The sequence below is a fragment of the Crassostrea angulata genome, chromosome 2, assembly GCF_025612915.1.
Source record: "Crassostrea angulata isolate pt1a10 chromosome 2, ASM2561291v2, whole genome shotgun sequence".
Classification (NCBI taxonomy): domain Eukaryota; kingdom Metazoa; phylum Mollusca; class Bivalvia; order Ostreida; family Ostreidae; genus Magallana; species Magallana angulata.
Window position 1 is genome coordinate 48,287,906 of NC_069112.1, and position 6,044 is coordinate 48,293,949.

At 35.8% G+C, this 6,044-nt stretch overlaps 1 long non-coding RNA gene across 1 annotated transcript; it reads right to left on the bottom strand.

Annotated features, from left to right (window-relative positions):
* Window positions 1–664: 664 nt before the first annotated feature.
* On the bottom strand, window positions 665–5,389 carry LOC128173228 (uncharacterized). Its single transcript, XR_008242451.1, has 4 exons — window positions 5,230–5,389; window positions 3,205–3,462; window positions 941–1,090; window positions 665–823 (listed from the first exon to the last, which is right to left on the bottom strand). It is a non-coding gene; the product is annotated as an uncharacterized LOC128173228 (long non-coding RNA).
* Between the last annotated feature and the right edge of the window lie 655 nt (window positions 5,390–6,044).

Below are 6,044 nucleotides of genomic sequence, written 5' to 3' on the forward strand. Positions count from 1 at the left end.
ATGTCCCCTGGGGTATGGGTTTTGACTCTAGGGCAGGGCCAAAATGGATGTATAGATGCTAATGCATATAACGTTAAAAAATTATCTTCTTTACTCCCACACACCTGAAAGGAAAACTAAATTCATTATTTTGTAGACCAGATCTTTTATTTTTTTACCAAAATTATAGGTTTCACAGTTCTTTTTGAATTAAATGTGGTTGTCATTACAAATTTATATTTTTTCTACTCCAGTATGAAACCTAATTAATTAGATGCATATATGAGACTCCATGACAAGTTTGTGTATTGGATATATGCTACTCAGGTGACCGTTAAGGCCAATTGGCCTCTTGTTTTTATATGATTTGTCTAGTTATAAACTATCATTTACAAAAGAAAAAAATCTAAATATTTCAGCTTTAAAATCTTATTACTTTTCTCTATCTTTATACATAGGTCTTCTTATTAAGGAGATAAAAATAGTCCAAAAATTGTTGCGCCAATCGAGTGCTCTTAAAAAGATCCTAGCACTAAACTATGCGGTATATGCAAAACTGCCGCTTCCAGAATGCTCCCTATAGTATACAAAGAACAATGATATTCTAGTGAAGTCCTGCCTTGACAAAAATTCCCTATCATTCAGAATACATGTATTTGTGTAATAAAAATACCTACGGTATGCAAGGCTGTTGAACATATTCTGCAACATGGTCCTTTATGACCTGTTGAATCTGTTGAACAAGTATATACGGTAATTATGTGCTGCAACAGATCTTCACTGTTCTGCAGAATCTGTGGAACATCTGGGTGTGCTTCAACAGGATTTGCCTTCAAATTCCTCCCTAGAGTACAGGCAAAGAATAATTGTCAATGAAATTTTAGTTACTTAGTTACAACAGGTCTACTGTAGTTACTGAAATGTTCCCCTATATTTCAGAAAGAGTAACTTAAGGTAATACCTGTAGTAAAATGCCAAAGCTGTTGAACATGTGAAGTTACATGGTCCTGAGTAGACTGTAGTATCAGTTAAGAGCCCATCTTAACTAGTTAGTGGAACATCTACATGAGTTACCATTGTGTCCCTCTCTAGAATGCTCTCTGTTATAAATCTGTTATAAATTTGAAAAAGATTTCATTGTAATTAGAGTTAAGCTTGTAAATCATGTGTTGAAACAAGAGGCCAATTGGCCTTAACGGTCACCTGAGTAGCATATATCCAATACACAAACTTGTCATGGAGTCTCATATATGCATCTAATTAATTTGGTTTCATACTGGAGTAGAAAAATTATAAATTTGTAAAGACAACCACATTTAATTCAAACTGTGAAACCTATAATTTTGGTGAAAAACTAAAAGATCTGGTCTACAAAATAATGAATTCAGTTTTCCTTTCAGGTGTGTGGGAGTAAAGAAGATAATTTTTTAACGTTATATGCATTAACATCTATACATCCATTTTGGCCCTGCCCTAGAGTCAAAACCCATACCCCAGGGGACATGAACATTAAAATTTCAGTAGAGGACTTCCTGGTAAACATAATTATTAGTCGTTTTTTTTTAATACAGATGTGTGAGAATAGAGAAGATTTTTAAACATTATATGCATTAACACTTTATTGCCATATTGCCCCCCCCCCCATGTCCTGAACCCCTGACCCAGGGGCCATGAATTTCACAATTTAGGTAAAGGAGATTGTGGATATCATAACCATGTATTCAGTTTTTTGCCCACATGTGTTGGAGTAGAGAAGAAGATTTTTTAAGATTTAAATCATTTTTACTATATGGCCATATTGGCCCCACCCCAGAGCATGAACACCTTACCCAGGGGTCTTGAATTTCACAATTTTAGTAGAGAGCCTCATGGACATCATAATCATGCATTTAGTTTTTAACAAATATATATGGGAGTAGAGAAGAAGATTTTCTAAGATTTAATACATTTTTACTATTTGGCCTGACGGCCCCATCCCAGAGCCTGAACCCCTGACCGAGGGGTCATGAATTTCACAATTTAGGATGAGGGCTTCATGGACATCATTATCATGCATTTAGGTTTTAACAAATATATATGATAGTAGAGAAGAAGATGTTCTAAGATTTAATACATTTTTACTATTTGGCCATATTGGCTCCACCCTAGAGCCTGAACCCCTGACCCAGGGGTCATGAATTTCACAATTTAGGATGAGGGCTTCATGGACATCATTATCATGCATTTAGGTTTTAACAAATATATATGATAGTAGAGAAGAAGATTTTCTAAGATTTAATACATTTTTACTATTTGGCCATATTGGCCCCTCCCTAGAGCCTGAATCCCTGACCCAGGGGTCATGAATTTCACAATTTAGGATGAGGGCTTCATGGACATCATAATCATGCATTTAGTTTTTAACAAATATATATGGTAGTAGAGAAGAAGATTTTCTAAGATTTAATACATTTTTACTATTTGGCCATATTGGCCCCTCCCTAGAGCCTGAATCCCTGACCCAGGGGTCATGAATTTCACAATTTAGGAAGAGGGCTTCATGGACATTATAATCATGCATTTAGTTTTTAACAAATATATATGGTAGTAGAGAAGAAGATTTTCTAAGATTTAATACATTTTTACTATTTGGCCATATTGGCCCCTCCCTAGAGCCTGAATCCCTGACCCAGGGGTCATGAATTTCACAATTTAGGAAGAGGGCTTCATGGACATCATAATCATGCATTTAGTTTTTAACAAATATATATGGTAGTAGAGAAGAAGATTTTCTAAGATTTAATACATTTTTACTATTTGGCCATATTGGCCCCACCCTAGAGCCTGAATCCCTGACCCAGGGGTCATGAATTTCACAATTTTGGTAGAGGGCCTCATGGACATTATAACCATGCATTCAGTTTTTTCCTCACATGTGTGGAAGTAGAGAAGAAGATTTTTGCAAATTTGGCTTTTTTTGCATATTTGGCCCCGCCCGTGGCACCCCAGGGGTGGTAGAGCCATAAATTTCACAATTTAGATTCTTCTTACCATAGAGATGCTTCACACCAAAAATGGTAACGATTGGCCTGGTAGTTTTCAAGAAGAAGTTAAAAATGTAAAATTGTTAACGCACGACGCACAGACGCACGACGCACAACGCACGACGACGGACGAAGACCAATTGCAATAGGTCACCTGAGTGACTCAGGTGACCTAAAAAGTAATGTAGTTAATGAAAAATACCTGTTCATGTCTGACAGCTGATGAATCAGTGCAGTGTTCAGAAGAATCTATGGAACGTGCATCACAGTGCTGCAACAGAGTCCAAAGTCATATCTAATCTCCTACTGTCTATCAATATTCCTCCATGCAAAGAGTCAAAGCTTCCATGGGTAGTTGTTCAACATTAATTTCATAACAGCATTATTTTTGGGCTTGTCTGAGGTTGCATCATTAAATAATGTGCTTTCCAAGCTTTTGGAAGATTCATACTTATCAATGCTGTAAAATAATAATGAAAACAATACTTAGATAAAAAGTCGAATGTTACATATAAACATAAGCATTCATATGATGAAATATTATGGTTATATGAACAATGCATGCGTTATGAAACAACAATACATATCACAATATAGTGGTAACGATATATGAATCACAATGTATTTTTAAAAAATACAAGGGCACCGCAAAGCAGAGCATCCCCTCGCAAAATGAAATGAAATATTTGGGAGGGGGGGGGATGCATTATTTAGAATATACATGTAATTAAAAATAACAAATAATATTTATCTTCATAAAACCTCTTTAGATCAAAATATTCCTTTCTCCATGCACGCTCTTGGGGGGGGGGGGGGGGGAGAGGAGGTAATCATTTTTTTTTCTTCATACAAATAAAAACCTGAAACACACTACTATACCAGCTGTATGTTTCTCACATGCCTCTCACACGCTATACAGTTTTTACAATACGTTCCTAGCATAGCACGGTTTGCTTTTTGTACGATATGATAAATGTTACTCGCACTGTATGGTCTTTTTTTCACATGATATGATATCATAATGCTTCCTGTATGAAAAAGTGTATAGAAAAAGTGTTATTCATGTATCTAGCTGCAATAATGTAGCCCTCTCCGATTTTTATATCTGATGTTTACTGAAGAGGGCTACAATTCCACAGGATCTCCGTAATGGTGCTAAATTAAACACGAAACGTTTCTCGCACGAAAGTCGCACGCTTTTTGGGTGTAGTAGTACGTTTCAGGGTCTGTAATTAAAGGAGGAAAAAATATCGCCGGGTAGAAATAAAAAGCTGAATTCTTTTTATAATAGAACACATCTACAAGTTTTTTTCTGTAGATTCAAAATAAAACTCTCAATGAAATCTAAACCAGGTGTCTCTGAAATCAGTCTGGGTTGGGCCTACTTTGTTTATACACAGTTGAACTCTCGGCACGTGCTACTCATGCCCGCAGTCTTCGAGAGGTTGACTCATTATATACACAATATAAAAGTCACACAGAGGTGTGAACGATTATCATGATTAAGCACATACCGGTATATAAATTATTATTGTTTAAGCAATACGGTAGGTATCCAAATCTTAAGGAATACATGTAATTACACTGACGATAGATGGACCGTAACATTAGCGGGTGAAATGAAATCTCCGGTGAACTATTTCATATACAGTATTATATACTACTTTAGACTCGATCAACAACAAAGACACAGGGTTGCATGTGCTACCGTATATATGCCTCCAGGCTAGGTTACTATCCCCCAGTGAACACCAGTTTGTATACATGGCAGGGAAGTGATAAGCAAACGATCTTTAATCAATCCGGTCGTACAAATTAGTGCATAACAAATATAATTTAAGGAAGAAATGTTCAACAAGTCCCGGGGTTGAGTATTGGGGGACTCTCTACTTGCACCTGTAAACAATACATTTGTATGTATGCAAACGAACAAAAAAGTAATCTAACCGCTCAAGACAAGTTTTCTGAACTCGCAGACTTGTTCCCCATGTACTATACAGCTGAAGAATGACACTTGCATTCCGAATCGGTGCATGGCAGCCATTTGACATTTCAGCATTACGAATCGGTGCATGGTCAAAAGGCAGCCGTTTGACGTTTCAGCCTAAGAGCGTCCGCCATTTTTTCTTAATTGTACTTTTAGTTCGATAATCTTTGCTTCCTCGTCATATTTTTATAAATATGACCTACTAATTACTGCTAATAAGAAAATATATTCAGTACTTACCCAAGTTACTGCTGTACTCCGCCATTGATATCCAACAATGCATTGCGTGCATCACAAAACCGTTTTGTGGGACACCCCGCTGGATGTTTATAGATAGACAAAATGTTCAAAACTAGTAGCTTTGACGCGATGTTCTAAAAATAGATTTTGAGTTGTGGGACATTTTTCAATATATCCGTGTGGGTCAAAAACACATTTTTTTTTGTTTTTTATGTTAATAATACCATTTTCAACCTCCCTGTGAATTTTGAACTACATGGTTTATGGGTCAAAATATAGATGACCCATAAACCACCTAAGGATCCCACAACGTGGGTCTGAGGTATATGAAATAACCCACAACACGGATTTGTATAACTATATATATATATATATATATATATATATATATATATATATATATATATATATATATATATATATATATATATATATATACACAGCTGGAATGTTTATTGAAGGAACTAAATCGCCAAAGCGGGGTGTAACCCGATTTTCGTTCAGTTTGGCGATTTCATTAATCTTGAAAAGGGATCATAACTCGTGTGTCTTACTAAATGTACATTACTACATTTAACAATTATTAATCAAGTGTGTTTTTAATTCTAAGATTTCTTCAAAAACATCCGATCCAAAGTATGATATACATGTATGTAGCTGTTACAAAACAAATTTCAAAAAATTATCTGACCCCATCCCCATTGGTCTTTGCCAATGGATGACTTCATTCAAGCAATTGGATCAAGATCTCAGCCGTTGTGTGAATGGTTAATTAAGGTTTCTCCACCCTCGATGTTTTTATGGTTTAATCTGTG